Raw genomic sequence first — 19,418 nt, 5'->3', positions numbered from 1 at the left:
TTTTTGTCTGAAATTAGAGTTTTTACATACTGACTTTATTATTTCTATAGGGTTTAGATATATAATTGCAACTGTCTAATTTTTTAAGAACACAAGAGAATTCATAGTTGCAGAATGCAAGGTACAGTATACAAATACTGTGAAGCAACTATGGACAATTCTATAGAAATATACAAAGTATTCTGGTTACTTCTGAGGTCATAATTATATTGCAGAACTATGTTTTGGCTGAAAACAAATGCAAACTAGCTACTGTGTGGTGATACCTGAAATAACCCATATAATTTTCTATGCCTCACTTTCCTCATCTATGAAATGAGAATTATGACAGTACTTGTCTCATAGGATTGTCATAAAAACTAAGGGTGATAATGTATGCATGTAAAGATATTAGTGCTTAGGTCACAGTAAAAAGTTCAGTCTCAAAAACAGTGAAGTAGGTCTGCACTTCCTTCTAGACAACACCCACTGCCTCCCGTAAACCTTTCACTTTCTCTTCACATACTAACAATAGTCTTCACATGATACACAAATAAGTATCATGAACACATGATGGTAAACCCGTTGCTCCATGTTGCCTTTTCTATTTCATTAATTTCTGTGTGCAGTTATCTTGTTCTTACTTTCCCATGCTACACTGCATGGCTGAAAAATATTTCTCGCAGAGCTTGCTAAATTCAACCTGGAAAGAAGATATGTTACGTAATGTGTAATTAATCATTTCATATGGACATTTCTAAAACAGACATTTCAATGCTGTCATTTTAGATATTTGGGTAACATATACATGTAGTGACATCCAGAAAAAAAGCAAAGCTTTGGTTTAATTTCTCTGAAAATAAGTCATCCTGGCTGGGTGTCTTACCAATAGCTGTGAATTTACTTTTTAAGCACCAAAATTTATTTTTATTTTACCCATTTGCATGCAACTTTAAGAAAATGTATAATTCACTTAGCTTTTCCAGAAAAGTGGAAATGTAACAATTAATCCTCTTTCTTATGCCTTAAGATCATTTTTTAAAACTTACTGGCTCTGTCCTTCATTCACCCAGCCAGTATCTACTGAGCATCGCATACCGCCCCACAGCTTATGTCTCTGCACTTCTCTGAGGTCAAGACATGAACCCTTCAGGCAACTATGCTTTCTTAGTTTCTTAGCTTTTTTTCTCTCTCATCTTTCGTTTATACTGAGTCATTGTTAATTTGTCTAAACATATAAATAGCATTCAATAGTAAATTAAACAGTTTATTAACAGTAAACAGATTCTGCATAAAGGTTAATGAATGAGTAAGGTGAATTTCACAGCAAGGAATTTGGCTGGGTTTGTAAGCTTATTTCCTGCATTCTAAGGTGTGTTACAATGGAAATTCTGGATCCATTTGATAAATGAGATCTTCCTGTTAAAGTTTTTCATTTATAAGTCATTCTAAAAAGAAGAAAAGAAAACACTACTTAAAATATCAGTTGGTGCACTATTAAAGTGAGACTGGGTTTATGGCTTTAAGTCATCAGCCTTATAGTCACGATTGTCCTGTATAAAGATAGCAATTACTGTACTGTAGCTTGTCATGTATGGTTAATGGTCTTCAGTGATGTTTTATTCATGCCAGGGAGCTAGCTGAACATTATGTTTTTATGATGGTAAAAAGCATAGGTGCCTTAATATGTTTTGTGGATGTTGAGAAGGAGTCAAACCAAAAAATAAAATGTTCCCATTAGGCTAAGGTAAGGCATAAAAGGAACATTGTATGAGAGTAAATTAGAGCAACAAAAACAAACAGAAATTTAAGACACAGAAGAGACGAAATGACATTCAGTATTTTAATGAAAGTTGACTTCCTTAATCATAAAAGCAAGGGAATAATTTCAAAATAGTGATATATCAGTATCTCAGTGAGTCATTTTTAATAACATGAAGCAAACTGAATGTAGATAAATGCAATCCTTGTAAAGATTTAAATGCTTTATGTTTTCAGCTGATTTAAAATGGTTTCTTTTTGAATTACTACAATTATTCTTTCTTTTCTTGCTGCTCCACTCAAAACTTTTTTTTTTCTTTTTTTTTGAGACGGAGTCTCGCACCCTCGCCCAGGCAGTTGTGGGATCTTGGCTCACTGCAAGCTCCGCCTCCCGGGTTCACGCCATTCTTCTGCCTCAACCTCTCCAGCAGCTGGGACTACAGGCGTCCACCACCATGCCTGGATACTTTTTTTTTTTTATTTTTAGTAGAGATGGGGTTTCACCATGTTAGCCAGGATGGTCTGGATCTCCCGACCTCGTGATCCACCCGCTTGGCCTCCCAAAGTGCGGGGTTTCCGGCGTGAGCCACCGCGCCCGGCCTGGACTCAAAACTTTCTTAGTCCTCTTTATGAGTTTCTCTGTTATCCCAAACTAGTAGTAACAAACCAAATGCCTAGAGACCAGTGAGGCTGGGAAAATGACCAAAAAGAGCTCACTGTAAGACAAGAGAGCATGGTAGTCATTGTAGAGAATAGGTATTTAGATACAGTAAACACACACAGACACACACACACGCTCTCTTACCTGTGAGCTGACTGCTGACCTATTTTGTAATCTCTAAGCTAATTCACGGACAAAACTAGTTGATCTTGTACTCAAATTCCCTCAAATCTGCATCATCAGTGCTACCACCTCTAAGACACTGTCATCTCCACTTCTTCCAAAGTCCATTTTTATCCCTTCATGATTCTTAATGTTGTATGACTACTTACTTTTTCCCTCTTGAATCAAGATCTGGCACCAAGGGCCATGTTTACAGTTCTTTTTCAGACTGGTTTATCTGTTAGTTCTATGTGACCGACACAAACAGACTCATGGCTATTCAGTCTTCACTATGCATTACACCTTTATTTATAACATAAATAAAGGAGGTAACATAAATTACCCTCCTTGACCTTAAAGGCTTTTGCCTCGGATTCTGTTTTGTCTTATACAAATACAGCTGGCTTACATTTTAAAACTTATTTTTGTCTATTATTGCTACGTTATCCTTTTAAACTAGTATTATTTTGCTTAACTTTGTCTCTTTTAAATATTAAATAGTTTGACTTTTTTTCTATCTAGTATGATGGATTTTGTGTTTCATTAATGAACTAAAGCTGTTGATAATTGTAATTTTTTTTTAGTATTTGTCATTCTAAAATTCTGGTTTTTCTTTTTGTTTTGATCACATTTTTTTTGTTCCTACATTTTCTATGAACGAAAAATAAAATAAAAAGAAGTCTTACAATAAGCTGATATTTCCACCTCCTTTATTTCTATCTGCTTAAAGTTGCTTATGCTTTTTCTTTGCCTTTTGAAATTAAAAAAACAAAACAAAACAACAAAACACAAAAAAACTTTAACAAAGTGTGGCTAGGTCTTAGTTTCTCTTCGCTAATTTTTCATGGTGTTCTGAGGCCAAGTGACGTAAAATGAATTCTTGTTCTACATTACTTTTTATCTGCTAGTCTGGGCTCCTCATAATTCAATCTTCTGTAACTCTTCCCTATGTTTAAAAATTTTTTATATATTCACTTAAAAAACAGGTTTATTGAAATATAGTTCACATACCATAAAATTTACCCTTTTAAAGTGTATAATCTAGTGGTTTTTAATAGGTTCATCAAGCTGTACAGCCATCACATGATCTAATTTTAGACCATTTTGTCACCCCAGAAAGAAACCCCTCAACTATCTGCAGTCACTTCCTGTTCCTCTTTGTCCCTTACTAGTAATCTACTTTGTGTCTTCATGGATTTGCCTATTCTAGATTATCTTTCATATAAAATGTGGCCTCTGTGGTGTTTTTGCTTAGCATGCTTTCAAGGGTCATTCATGTTGTATCAGTACCTTTTAATGGTCAAATACTATTCCACTGTATGGCTATACAACATTATGTTCATCCATTCATCAACTATGAACACTGGGTTGTTTTCACTTTTATGAATAATGCTGGTATAAACGCCTGTAGATGTTTTTGTGTAGATAAAATATTTTTTTAACTCTTTTCGGCATATACCTACAGTGGAATTGCTGGGTGATAGGCTAACCCTGTGGCTAATATTTTGAAGAATGGCCAAACTGTTTTCCAAAGTGGCAGCATCATTTTACAATCGCACCAAAACCTTATGAGGGTTCAAATATCCCCACGTCCTTACCACTACTTTGTATTGTCACAGGTGTCTGTCTCTTTGACTGTAGCCATCCTAGTTTGTGTGAAGTAGTATTTCACTGTGGTTCTGATTTGCATTTCCCTAGTATCTAATAATGCTTTGTATTTTTTTTTTTCATGTGCTTACTGGATTTTTATATCTTGTTTGGAGGAAGAAATGTTTACTCATATCCTTTGCCTACTTTTAATTGGGGTTGTCTTTTTATTGTTGAATTATAAGTTATTTATGAGCTTTGCATATAAGGTTCTTCTCAAATATCTGATTTGCAAATATTTTCTCCCATTATATGGCTTATGTTTTCAATTCTTGTGTCCTTTGAAACACAAAAGTTTTAAGTTTGAGGAAGTCCAATTTGTTTTTATTATGTCTCTTGTACTTTTGGTGTCATATCTAAGAAACTACTGTGTCATTTATGGTAATAATTTACTCCTATGTTTTAAGAGTTTTATAGTTACAACTCTTACATTTAGGCCTGTAATCCATTTTAAGTAACATTTCTGTCTATGGTTTGAGGTAGAGTCCAATTTTATTTTTTTCCATGTGGATATGCAGTTGTCTCGGTATCATGTGTTCAGGAATATCCTTCCCCATTAAATTGTCTCAGCACTCTGTTGAAAATCAATTGACTGAAAGTAAAGAATTATTTTTTGACTCTGAATTCTGTTCTACTGACACATATATGTCTGGGTTCCTTGCATTTCCATGTTGAGTCCTAAGATCAACTTGTCAATTGCTGCAAAAAAGGTGGCTGACGTTTTAATTAAATCTGCATATTTGGAGAATACTGCCATCTCAATAATATTAAGTCTTTCAACTCATGAACATGAGATACTTTTCAATTTATTTCGGTCTTCTTTAATTTCTTTCAGTGATGTTTTGTACATCATTTAGTGTTTTTGTTGTAAAATTCTTGCACTTTTCTTAAACTTATTCCTTAGTATTTTATTTCTTTTTTATGCTGTTTTAAGTGAATCTTAAAATTTTGATTTTGGATGTTCGCAGTTAGTGTATAAAAATACAATTAATTTCTTTATATCAATCTTGTATCCTGCAACCTTGCTGAACTGTTTATTAGTTCCAATAGTTTTTCATGTGGATTTCGTAGGATTTTCTATATACAAGACTATTTCATATGTGGAAAGAAACTTATTTCTTCCTTTCCAATATGGGAGCTTTTTATTTCTTTTTCTTGCCTAATTGCCCTGGCTAGAACCTCCAGTACAGTGTTGAATAAGTGTGAGAGCTGACAATGTTGTTGAATAAGTACAACAACTTATTCCAGTACAGTGTTGAGTAAGTGTGAGAGCTGACATCCTTGACTTATTCCTGATCTTAAAGGAAAATATTCAGACTTTCACTATTAAATATGTTAGCTATGTTTTTCTTTTTTTAAAATTATGTTTTTTTGTAGACGTACTTACCCCATTGAAGAAATTCTTTTATTCTTAGTTTGTAAAATGTTTTTATCATGAAAGTGTGTTGTTTTTTGTCAAATATTTTTCTTCTTCAGTTGAGATAATTACAAGTCTTTTATTTCATTAATATAGTGTATTACGCTAATTGATTTTCATGTTAAACCAACTTTTATTCTTAGAATAAATCCTACTGGATCGTGGTATTTAATGCTTTTGTTGCCAGACTGGGTTGCTAGTATTTCGTTGAGCATTTTTGAGTCTATATTTGAATTTTCTATTTTTTAAGTTGGTCTCAGTAGTTCGTGTCTTTCTAGCAATTTGTTCATTTCATCTAGGTTATCTAATCTTTTGCCATATAATTGTTCATAGTGTTCCCCAATAATACTTTTATTTCTGTAAGATTGGTAGTGATGGCTCCTCTTTATTATATTCACCTTTAAATATTACTTTTGTCTAAATTCTGAGAAAGTATCTTAACTTATAAAAAACTGGTTTGGCATCCTTCAATACTCAATAAGCTATTCAGTCTTAATTAACTATATTTTAAAGTATAGCATTACTTTTTCCATACACTTAGGTTGTTTGGCTCTTACATTAATCTTACCGTCCTAGTACAATATTCTGTGCAACTCTTCTAAATTTCTCACAATTAGACGATACCCTTCTTGGTGTCCTGAACATTATTTTAGGGGTTGAAGGGGAGTTAAAATGAGAGCTTCAAATCCTTATTTGAGTAAAAAAAGTTATAGTTAACTTACAACATAAATTATAATAAAATAAAACCTAACATTTGATAAAATAACATTTAATGAGCATTTCCTACATGCCAGGTACTGTGCAATGCACTCTATGTAAAATCTCATTATATCAACATAAACAACCTTTGAGTAAAGTTACATATCACAAAACTAAGGTTTAGAGAGATTAAGTAACATACTGCATATCATATAGCTAATGACTATGGAACAAAAATTTGAACCCAGTTTTTTCTGACTGTAGAGCTGACATTCTTAACCAGTGGTTGACAAACTTTTTTAACAGGGCCAGATAGGAAATATTTTAGTCTTGTGGGTCACGTCTTCATTGCAATGAGTCAACTCTGCTGTTGTACCAAGAAAGTAGCCTTAACAAGATGTAAATGAATGGGCATGGCTGTGTTCCAATAAAACTTTATTTATAAAACAAGGTACTGTGATTACAGGCCCTAGCTTGCCATCCCCTGCAATTAAGCAACATACCAACTGCCCTAATTCTTCCTCAAAGCCTTTCCTGATTACCACATAGATCAATTTCTTCTCCTTCTGGCTTTCTACCATAGTAACTGTTGTAATATCATATCCTTAAGTCATATAGCCTTGTTGTAATGTAAATGTGTCTTCCAATGCCTTCTTTTAGTAACTATATTGACAAAAGATTATGCCAAACAGTAATTTGTTTTATCCCCCTACAGCATCCAAACTAACACTAGAGATTGTCTGTAGAAAAGTTTAGAAATTTACACGTGACTGTAATCTGGAAAGCTTTATCCCAGTAAAGCCATTCACCTAGGGTAACATGATAGAAATGTAAAAATCAGGCAGTAAAAATGTTGATACAGAAATGTAAAGACAACTACAATTTTGCCAAGGTTCTACAGTCAATATGAGAGTAGATTATGAGAGTTTTATAGGCAGAGAAAAAAATTAATGTACTTATTTACATTTTCTCTATTTCAATTTTCTTCTTACACTTTCCTACCTCAAGGAATCATAATTCACCAAAACCGTGAGTATCAAAGTGTCACTGTATGAAAGAGACATAATTTAGGTAATAATCACTCTATAGATGTTCATATTTTTCACATTTTTGAAATGGATAATAATATCATTTTCTAGGGTAACAAATTTTTAGAGTAGGCTCTCCTCTAGGGAATAACGACTTATTTTGCTTTTTCAGGCAGCTAAGAAAATCTTCATAAAAGAAATCCTAATACTCAATTTTTCTTTTATTTGCATTATACCCATATCTTTTAATGCGGTCTATATGAAGAGATTACTGAATACTTTTAGATTTAAAGCAGATTTATTATAGAACTATCAAGTTTTAAAAGTGTTTGTAATGCAAAGTACAGGAAAAATATTAGATGCAATAGTAGCTAGATGTCCTTTTAACTGGAGAGACATCAGTTTCTGAGGAATGCCTTTGCTCAGGGACTTAAAATTTAGAAATCACTGAAGTGAACACTTGGTGTGGGAAGGTGAGAGTTGCTAAACTACTACACACACACACGCACATACACACACACAAAATTGATAAGAATGAGAAGAAATAAAATTTAAAATAAACATGGTTTTAGTCATCAGACTATGGCTGAAGCTACTGACAGTTACCCAAAAGTCATTCTCAAACCTTTGTTCCCCTGCTCCATCTACCACAGAAGCCAAAAGTCTTTGATATCTCAACTTCCATTAAAGCTAGGACAGCCATATGACATGAGACAGTTAGTGCACAGTGGACATTTGCTGGGGATCTTTGGGAAAGCTTTTATTTCCTGATTAAAAGAGAAAGACTCAACAGGAACAACTGTTCCTCATTCTTCCTTCTTTGAAAGAGAGTGTGATAAACTGGATCAACAGAGGCATCTGTCTTACAGCAAGCACAACAGAAATCACAAAGACAAAACCCTGACAACATCGAGCCTGTAAACAAAAAGCAAACAACGACTCTCCTCAGACTTCTTGTTCTGGAAAAATAAATCCCTATTGTTTTATCTCATTGCGCATAAAACTTGCAGCTGAACGCGTTTCTAGTTGATACGTACTTTACAATTATTTTTTAAATTGTTAATCACTTTTGGGGCACGCAATGTGAGGAAAAATTTGCTTTTAAGATAATCCTGGATAAGATTTCTTTCTCTCCCTTTCAAAATGTTCAATTTTATATTACTAATTATTAATTAAATCTGCTATTATATTAACAAATAGCTATTATTTACACCTTTAAAGTTATTAGCATTTTTCATTTTTATTCCTTATTTATTTTTTAAATTTTAAGACTTTTTCTTCTTATCTAGATAACTAGTTATTTGCATTTTTAAAAGAATATTTCAGAAACTTTGAAATACAAAAACTTTGTTGCCTTAGATTTAGTTGATATACCTTGCGCTCAAAATCTCATAATTTTTAAAAAAGTTTCCTAATTTACCAAAGCCAAAAATTATTCTATTTTTATATAGCTATGACATTATTGGTATTATATAATTTCATCTGGTATTGTATGTCAAAGGACATAAGATGTAAGATACTATTTAACCTGCCACAGACATCGAATAAGGGATTTAACATCTGTAAGCAATTTAGGAGACTAGGTACAGGTTTCTTAAATGGAAGGATGAATATATCTCAAAAACACTAATTGCTTCAATGATTCTAAATTGCTTCGTGAAGTACACAACAATTAAATGCTCCAATAACTGATTTAATTCAAGTAAAGGCAAAAATTATACATCACAATGTGGTATCTCTAGCATACTACTAACAGATATAAAAACAATAAAATCATCTCTTCAAGTTAGATCTGGTTAAATGACCTCAAAGCAACAAAATTTAGTTTATCAAGAAAATGACAGAAGCAATCCAATGTGGGTAAAATATCAGAAATGTTTCGGTGGCCTCTTTGGGGTCTGTTCAAGAAAAGCAAAGATGCTAGGAGTGGACTACAAGTTGATAGGTACTCACTGAATTGCCTGGCTGTGCTATAGAAAGCACTGTGACATTTGAGCTACTCTTACTGGGAACGCTGCTGTGAGATACACCTGGGAAAAACAATATAGTTTGACAAAATAAGGTTATTAAATGAAAAACATTTCATCTGTTTTCCTTCCCACATTAAGTAAGAGCTGCGAGGAGCTCCGAAGTCTCCCTTCCTAGGCAGAATCAGAAGGGGGCCTCCAAGCAGTGGCTGAAACTGAAGGCACCCTGTAAGTTTTCGCCACCAAGCTATATACAGAAGGCCGACACTGAGCACTGACAATGCCACGTCTCAAAACTCATTCGTTTCCAATGATGGCTCAGATATGACAAATACCTATATAATTCAGGTACAATATAAGCTTTACTAAGGCCTCTCAATGCAACCTTTTCACTGAAAATAGAATTTATGACCAGTTAAACTTTAGTTAAGATGAGGCCTCATACTACATTTATCTATTTATTTTTCTCTATTTGTTAAGAAAAAAAGTAATGGAAATGATGTGTAGTGGAGGGGAGGTATTACATAAAATACCTTTATGTAAGGAAAAGCACATCTTTAAATCAGCAGAGTTCTAGAGGCAAGGAGAGAAAAGGACCACACAAACCCTAAACAGCATCTAATGAATAAATTGATGTCTGAAGCATGCGCCCATGCGTGCAAACACACACACACACACACACACACAAGGTTGCAGTTAATAACAAAATTTGTTCTACTTATTTAGAAATCCAACAAAAGATAGCAATATTTATATTTAGCCGTAATATAAGCAACCATTGTTGGCAGAGGGCTGAATTTAGGACTAACACAGATATCTAAGAAAAATTTATTTTACTAGTTGTATTTGTTTGCAAAATGATGTTTCATTATAGATTGCCAAAGAGTTATCCAAATTGTTACTACTTACCAAGTATGAACTATGTAAAAGAATTCTCAAAATGAATACAAAGGTCAATGAAACTCGGTGTTAGCTCTAAAGATACTAAGTATCTGGTGAGAAAGATGGTATGAACTAAGTTTACCCTACACAAGGCACAGTGCTAATCATTAAGAATAATATCAGCAGGGCATGGTGGTTCACACCTGTAATCCCAATTCTTTGGGAGACCAAGGTAAGAGAATTGTTTGAGGTCAGGAGTTTGAGACCAACCTGGGCAACACAGTGAGACCCTCATCTCTATAAAAAGTTAAAATTAGCTGAGCATGGTAGTTCTTGCCTATAGTTCTAGCTACTGGAGAGTCTGAGGTGTGAGGAGAGCTTGAGCCCAGGAGTTCAAGGTTACAGTGAACTAAGACCAGGACACTGCATTCCAGCCTGGGCGACAGAGTCAGACTGTGTCTCAAAAAAAAAAAAAAAAAGAAAAAGGCAGGTTAATTATCAGTTCTAAGCAAGCCAATTTATATCCATCAACATGAAGGTAAAAGTAAACAGAAGGTAGTTAAATATTTGCTATAATTAATTTTACTACTAAAAAACTATATACAATTAACGAGAATTGTATAGGTCTTAAAATTTAGGAAAAATTACGTTAGATTCTTAATTCTAACACCAATCAGATTAATTTGTTTTGAGAAGGTCAAATGCAAAAAACAATTAATGACCAACTCTACATATGTTTAAACAAAATCAGTCTACTTCTTTCTTTTTTTAGAAGAAATAATTAGAAAAACAGAAGAGCAAATTAAGTTTTTATAGAATGAAATATGGTTTCTACAGATAAGCTTCAACAAAGGTATAACTCCAGGGCCTTGAGGTTAAATGGTGGTGTGCCCTGGATTTTCCTGTCTGTGAAATTCAGACCTTAAGTGCCACCATTTGGAGATTCCTTTACCCTTGCCTATATATCCTATTTCTGAGATGAATTTAGAAACGCTGGCGCCTAAATTTGTAACGTATTTGCAGCCCACACAGTGTGAATCCAATTGTCCTCAATCAACACTTTCGCAAAGGCAAACTAGCATAAAGACATTCTCAGAAGGACTAATGTATAAGCAATCATTCTGTGAGGTCAGCTGACTCTATCTATCAAAGGGCAAATTGTCTTAATGTGAGCATTATAGAAGTATTGTCCAATGTCCAATGATTCTAATTCAGTAATTGGTTACTCAGTTTCTTTACGCTGAATATGACATAAGGTGCTCAGGACTAAAAGGAGATAGAAAAGAAGTACATGGTCTCTAAGAGTTAATAATGTAGTTACTTAAAACACAGTTTCCAAATTTTAAAGACTAAATTCTTAGAAGATTTAAAAAAAAAAAGAAACAACAAAAAAACTCTCCCTTATTTGTGTATGTTAATTCTGATCCCAAAAGCAGTGTTTAACCTTTGGAATTTGCTTAATTAAATAAATGGTATCTTGCTCATCTTAGTGTCTGGTTCAAGTACCTTTATTACTTTAAAGGGGCAAAACATCATTTTAGGTATTTACTTCTTGATATTTTGTCCAAATAATGTTTCACTTAGACGTGAGTGTACACAGGGAGGATTTTTATGCTTTAATAACCCATGAATATTCAAAATCTAATGAATACCAGTTTGATTCCAGTTAAAATGGCCATTGACTGGAATCAGACTGGTATTCATTAGATTTTGAATATTCATGGGTTATAAAAGCATAAAAAAGGAAGGTTAATCATCCAAAATGTATTCCAGTAAAAACTGCCATTTTAACTGGAATCAGACTGGTATTCATTAGATTTTGAATATTCAATTTTACTTAGAAAAGTAATGTATTCCAGTATGAATACAGGCCTGTACAAATTAATGACTGGGGGAGAAAAGGCCATGGAATCATGGATTATGGGAACTTAACAAAAAATAGAAATTTTTTTTCTCTTTTGCTAAAGGTGTGTTTCTCAAGTGTTTTCTTTATATCTATTCCCCTGTCTCCTTCTTTACCAAAACCATTTGATCTTGGACCTTTAAGTCTTGCTCTTTTGTGCTGCATGCATCAGTGAATCCTCCTGTTAAAGAGAAATCCATACTAACTTATTTTTACTCAAAAGGCTTAGAATCAGAATTCTAAAGAAAGGACCAAAGGATATGGTAATTGGAAATTAACCAAGGTTTTTGGCTAAAGAACAATCATCCCCTGAGCAATTTCCATTCAAGAGAGACATTCTGCACTCTGTTGCTTTTCCTTTCTCATCATATATATTCACTGATAGCCATATACCAATAGTAAAATTAGAGAGCAGAATAAGTAATATGCTTATAACATAGGTAGCATTTTACACAGAATTATAAACTGCCATAAAACGAACGTTTTCAACACCAATCAAGAAAAATCTTCAGATTACCTGAGATTGAATGTGAATATTAACTAACATGAATCAAGAGTTCAAAGTAAAAAATAAATGCCATATACCGCCAATGATATTCTCTCATGTAAAAATATGGTCTTTTTTCAAATGATATTGAAACCCAATCTCTTTTACTGACACAGTAAAAAGGATCCAAATCTTGGAAATAGGTGAAAAAAATCAGTACTTTAATACCACAAACTCATTCATTCCTAATGAGATTCTAGCCTTTACCATGCCTCAGAGCAGAAGACCTATCAAAAGCTGAGATTCAAAGTACATCTTAATTTCAACTGTTTAGATATTTATCTTCTATCCATTTGCTTGCTTATTAACTGTTTCCCAATAAAACTCTTTCAAACAGATATTTTAATAAAGGCTCGGAAAGAATTTCATTGCTAGTATTATAATTATTACATGGGGGAAATAACCCAGAGACAGCAATTATTCAGTTTCACAAAACGAATTAGTAGTAGAGTCTGAGAAAGGATCTAAGACTGATTCAAGACAATTCACTTAATCACAAATAACAAGGGCAAACAATCTTTTCCAAGTGTCACCCTAATACCCACTTTTTTTTTTTTTTAACCCCAACATCATTTTCACAGGGCCATATCAGCTATGTGAATTAATAGATTCTCCAGTGCTGTAGCAAAGATAAAATCTGATCCTTACAGTGCTTAAGTTTAGCAGCTACTGTTGCTTTTTCTTTCTTCTAAGCTCTTTGCTGTTTTTGATACTTAGCTGATCTGCTTAGGGATAATCAAAAAGCAGCTGTTTTTCTAAGAGCTATCTGTCTATATATTTCTATGGTATGTGAGAGTGTGGGAGGGAAGAGTATATACACTGATAAGTCACTTAGGCTTACCGGTAGTAGCACGCAGTAGGACTGAACTTTAAGCTGGGAAGAGAATTCATTTGAGCCATTTCTTTTCAAAGAGAAATCTGGCATGCATTACAAAAATAAAATGTAAAATCCCGAGAACTCAGGAGAGCACAGAAATAGGAGAAAACAAGGCAATTACTCCATTTTATTGACCCTGGTTATTAAAAAAACATAGATTAAAGTATTGAGACAGACTCTGAAATATACAACTGTCACAATGAAAGCATTTCAGAGCAAAATTTGCTGCAATATGCTACTATGATTAAAAGCCATGTAATCTGGGAACCTCTGTAACAAAATGAAAATGAACTAGGAAAATAGCTTCTTACTACTTCTCTAAAAATAAAAGGCTGTAATTTTGTCATAATTACACAAAGGTAGGTGAGACTTTCATCTTTACCCAGCATTACAACATATTTCCATCCATAGGTATTACAATTACGTTGCTTTGAATACACATATGGTTTAATACCGAGAATAAACTATTATTTTGTGACACTACATGTGTTTTAAATCTGAACCCACCATCATAACACATATTAAGGATAGTCCTTCAGCACATACTTTCTACCCAGAGAAAAGATTCCCACACAGCTTTCCATGTACTCTTGATTTTAAAATGTACACATATTATCGGACACAAATGAGAGAATAAGGAGCAGCAGTGAGGTACACCATATGTTCCCACTGTAGGCTGAATCCAGGTCTTTGTTCCAATATTCCAGAGCCACTGGAAAGAAAGCTAACTATCCATTCATTAAAATTCATTTTTACATTATTGCTGGCAAAAGTTATACTTTTGATAGATTAAGTCAGAGCCCATCCTATCCTGACTATTCCTGCCTGCATTTGCTTCTTTAATACGGATTTCTTGCAATTCTATGAAACTGCAGAATAACCACCCTGGATAACAGGTCGGTAGCAGAACAATCTGATAAACCAACATAAAGGTAGACACTGAAGAAGAACGCAAAGTTATCTTCCTAGTGAAATAGTTCAGAAGTCATTCTATATCAATAGCAAAATTTTTGCTTTTCATACGCTACGCACCTATAACATCCACCAGATAACATCCACCTCGTCCTCAATTAGCAGGGTTTTTCTCAATCTTGAGATCCCCCCAGAACAGTTTTACTGGTGTAACTCAAACCAAAAACACTAACCACGCCCTTTATACCCAGAGTCAAGCTTCTTTTTGCTTTTTTGCCCTTACAGTCCAAAAATGTAAATCTTTCACCCGAGAGGGTTTACACCGGTTTCCTAACCCAAGGCGGGCTCTTTTAGCTGTATCTTGATGTAATTCCTATTGGAACACGTTTTCTCCAGGGCAGTGCAGACGCCCCGAAGAAGGACCCACGCTTACCTCCCACACACCTGCAACCCCTGACGGGATGCTGGAGCTGGTGCTCGGAGGACTGTGCTCCGCTCCGCTCTCGTTCCTGCTTTCGTCTCTCCCGGGAAACTACAGTCCAGACTGCGCCTCTGGCTTCTACAGGGACCCAAGCTCCGCCTCTCCCTCCTCTAGTTGGCGAATTTGGCAGCTGTTGCTCCTCCCCCTGCTGTTTTTGCAGCTGCCCGGGCCGGAGGCAGCGGAAAGCAGCTGCCCGTGTACCTTCCCGCTCCCCGCACTTCTGCAGCTGCTCTGCCACTTCCCCTCCCCTGGGGGTCCCTCTCCCCTCCTCTGTGGCTCACACCTGGAGCGGTCTCCTGCCCCACCCAGGCGTCTCTGCTGGGAGCCCCGGCTCAGCCTATCTCTCCCCGACGCGTGGGTCTGGTTGCCCGATGTGCCCGGGGCTTAGCTGCTCCTCCGCCCTGTGCAAGTCCCCACACCAAGCCCTCCCTTCACCCGGGTGATTTCCCCGAGGCTTCCTCTCCACCCGTACGGCATACTCAGCCCGACAACCCCACGATCCCCACCACGGGCCCCTCACCCCCTTCCTTCCTCTGCTCTGTCAGCCCGCCCCCTCAATGGGTGAGGCGCCTGCGGGGCCTACCCGGCACCCTGATTGGCGCAGGTGAGGGCTTGCCCCGCCCTTCCTCTCCCTTCCGTGCACCATCTCTCTTCATCTCACCTCCTCCCGCAAAGGCAGGGAACTCTCCTAGTATTGGCTAGAAGTGTCCCCACCCATCGCCTCAGGATCTCCCGCACGGCCTGCCGGGAAGTGTAGTCTTCCGAGTGCAGGAATTCCGGGCAACGTTGGCGAGCGGGACTACGAGTCCCCATAGGCCTCTGCGCGACTCCGGCTGGGCAGGATTCCGGACAACGCCTGGTTCCTCTCGGGTCCTTCCGGCGTCGCCGGAGTGAATTGATCCGGGAGTTGAAGAGGGCTGCAAAGGTGGGAAGTGAAGTCAGTGCCTCAGTTGCTGGTAAGGTGTAGCTGTTCTGTCCCAGTCCCCATAGCTCTGCACCGAGCAGAAGAGGTCTAGGGTCACGCAGGGGCCATGGCTGAGGCACTCGGGCTTGATTCTGGCAGGCGGAGCGGACGGGGCTGAGAGCGGGGCCCTACGGGCGTAAGCGAGGTTACCCTACGCGAGTGGCGTAAAGCGGGTTTGTAAATGCCGCCTGCCGGCTTGGGCCCGAACGCCTCCAGGAAGTCTCCTCTAGGTGGGGGCGGGAGGGGAAGGGCGAGGTTGGCCCCTGGTGCCCCGGGAGAGGGGAGAGGGCGGATGTTCCTGGGGTGGGGTCCTTTGAAGGTGTGGCTTCGCACGGAGAGGTGAGGCTGCTCTTTTCCCCCTGCTTTGTAAATAAGAGAAAGGGAGGAGGAAGGAAAGGGTGCTGGGCAGTCTGCTGTCGGGGGTGACTCGGGTTATGCCCTTTGAGGGAAGGGGAGCACTGGAAGAAGGAAGAGACAAATGTTGAGGTCTACGGATTCAGTTCCAGTTTAATGATGTGGCTCTCTAAGGAGGTAATTTTGCCTTAAACAGAAAGGCTTGACCCTCGTAGGTGTCATACCCAAGTATGTTTTTACTCCTTTACTGCTTTCAGAGCGCTTTCATTTTGGGATGCTGATGAGGAAACCGAGGGATTATATGACGTGCCCAAGGTCACACACGTAGGGACAGACTTTCTGAATCTAGTCCTGTTCGAGTTCAGCTTCTGGAGTAGGGACGTTGGTTGTGCTTTTTGAAAAGAGTGGAGGAAGTTGCAAAGTAAATGTATTTTATGTAGTACATCTAAGAAGCCATTGTGAGATGAAAAGTTGTTTCTTGAACTGGAGTGAAATTCCTCAATAAAGGAAAGAACCTTTTGGGAAAAAAAGGATCAGTGTTAACTTTTACAGATTTCCCCCTCTTTTTTAGGGATGTATTAAATGATAGACTCTACTCTCTCAGTTCATTTTTAAGGGTAGGTAATAGGATGGGAGAACAACAGTTAATATCCATCCTTAGAAGAACATTCTTTTCTTTTTCTACTTTAGGACTGTTTTTACTCTCATTTTGTAAAACTGATACTAGTTGGATTGGAATTCTTTCACAAAACTTTAAACTTTTTTCAAATAATGTTAGGAGAGTTTAGTGTGCCCGTTACTAGAAAAGAAAGTACTTTGCATTTCTTGGAGGTAACATCGTCTTTTTTGTTTGAGATTTTACTTCTCCCCCATTTTCTTGACTTTAGGCTGTATTTGTGTGTGTGTCTGCAAATAATAGAATTAGGCTGTTACATATTTTTATTTTTCTTAGAATCATCTGTGACTTTCAATTCATTCTTACTTTACATTAAAGAATGAAAAAACAGTACACTTACATTTTATCTCTTGCAGAAAATAGTGCCCTTATGCAAATTTTATCCTCTATTATGACCAGTTATAGCTCATGACTATTATTATTGGATAGGTTTTTAATAGAATTGTAAGAGTATGTTCATTGATGCCAGAATTTCTTTGTGATAACTTTATATCCATAAAGGTTAGCATGTAATAAATCATGGCTTACTCTTAACATGTAATAAATCATAGCTTACTGTATTGTGTATAAGTTGATCATCAGACTATGCTGAATTTTGAATGTACTCTGCAGTTACTATATTATCAACAATATAGTAACTTTTTAATGCAAAAATTTTTTTTTGGAGTAGAGGTATTCTCTTACCTGATGGTTGAAATTAAGATGGTCTGGAAATTAATACGATTTTTAAAATAGAAAAAGTATGCTACTATAGAATGAAGTAAAATCAGGAATAATGTACCATGAGTAATGTAGTACACAGACAAGGAAGACCCAGTTAAACAAATGGAAAATTATGTGAGGATAACTGACTTTGTGCTGGATTAAGAAGGGTGCGGTGGTGTAAATAGACCATAAACTGAACATGAGTCAGTGATGGTAAAGGAAGAATATTAATGTATTTTCTAGATGACAATGTAAGTATTTGCCTTTTGTTGAAGGAGGTGTGAAATAAATTCTAACCTTTGGCACATAACTCTGTCATTATCGAAAGAGGTTTTGAACTATGAGGAAATTTTGGAAATAATATAATGCATTTGTTCAGTGTATTTTAGATTTTGTTCTTGGTTCATTTCTGCCACTACTCTATGTCTGAGGCCAATTATAGTTTTGATATTTCTTCTATTGGGATGGTGGATTAATGTTTGTATTGTTTTTAATCATCTTTCAATCACATGCTGCAGTATTGTTGTCACTTTAGATCTCTGCACGTTGGATAGTTAAGAGTTCACGGAGTTATGTGTATACATGTAGTTTGCAGCTCACCAGTGTCTTCATTTATTCTCATGCTGGGCTTTGCAGGAGCCATCGGCTTTTGGATGTAATTTCTTATAGGACTTGGGATGTCTTCCATATATTATACATCTGTCTCTTTCTCTTAAGGATGTAAGGTCTGTAAGAATAGGGGCTGTTTATTATTGTAGTCTCAGTAGGTAAGGTAATATTTACGAAGAGAATGAAGAAGCTCAGGTTGGTTAAGTGACTTGTAACTGGTGGGAGTAAGATAAAAATCGAGATCTTCTGACTACAGATCTTTAATATTGTGGAGTAAAGACTTAGTTCCCTTAGATTTACATGAGAACAAGACAATGTGACTTAAATATTCAAATACTATTACTTTCTTACTCTGTTTAACACTAAAAATTTATCTCTTCTCCTATCCAACTCTCCGTCCTTATCCCCAGCCTTTCTCATTTACCATGCCTTTTGGTTACTACATACATAAGCTCCTTCCTGACTTGGTGGCCATTGCATATTCCATCTCACTCCTTGGCCTACCTAAATGTGGCTACCTGATAGTCAGTTTTCATATCTCAATTTAAATATTCTTTCTCGGGGGAGCCTTGCCCTCCTTCCCAAAACCAGAATAGGTTCCCGCCATGTATTCACCATACTCTATACTCCTTTGTGGCATTATGATAATAGAAACTTAATTATTTCTGTATTTATTTGACAAATATTGTCTCCTCACTGGACTATGAGCTTCCTGAGCAGGGCCCTCTCATTTGTCATGTGTTACCCTACCCCACTACTTACGTAGTACCTGGCACAATATAAGGGTTCAGTAAATATTTGCTGAATGAATGAAGGAGTGTATTCATGCACAATGCTTCCGGTACTTCTCTGGGGACAGAAATAGAGAAATGAATAAAGCAGATATGCTTTCTGGATTGAAGTATATAAGAACTTTCAAATGAGCCGTAATGCTTAGGCAATTTAGGTTATATGCAAAGGAGTCATTGACAGAATTTTAATATAAATTGTAGAAAAATGTTTGTTCTTTTTGGAGGTCTCTGAAATCAGGTTTAATTTTCTAGATGGAAATGACAAAGGAATCACTTTCATTTACAGCAAAATTGCTGTGTAACGCAGCATTTTAGAGATCACTGTCCTGCTTTTTGAAAGCGATGTTCATTATGACAAAATACAGACATGGAAGAAACTTCTAATGGACTCTTCTT

General features: G+C 36.3%; 2 protein-coding genes across 5 annotated transcripts in view; one reads left to right on the top strand and one right to left on the bottom strand.

Moving 5' to 3' along the window:
• Positions 1-14,989, bottom strand: part of SERPINI1 (serpin family I member 1) — an 86,762-nt gene extending 71,773 nt beyond the window's left edge. Inside the window, 1 exon segment of the mRNA NM_001260895.2 lies at positions 14,876-14,989. The gene's annotated coding sequence lies outside the window, so the exon portion shown is untranslated.
• Positions 14,990-15,791: 802 nt separating this feature from the next.
• The window catches only part of PDCD10 (programmed cell death 10), a 51,659-nt gene continuing 48,032 nt past the window's right edge, over positions 15,792-19,418 (top strand). The window contains exons 1-2 of one of the 4 annotated variants that reach the window (XM_077990274.1): positions 15,792-15,879; positions 16,334-16,418. The gene's annotated coding sequence lies outside the window, so the exon portion shown is untranslated. 4 annotated transcript variants of the gene reach the window in all.

The sequence above is a fragment of the Macaca mulatta genome, chromosome 2 (genome assembly GCF_049350105.2).
Source record: "Macaca mulatta isolate MMU2019108-1 chromosome 2, T2T-MMU8v2.0, whole genome shotgun sequence".
In the NCBI taxonomy this organism is placed as follows: Eukaryota; Metazoa; Chordata; class Mammalia; order Primates; family Cercopithecidae; genus Macaca; species Macaca mulatta.
The sequence above is the reverse complement of the archived record's forward strand: the minus strand, read 5'-3'. Positions and strand labels throughout refer to the sequence as shown.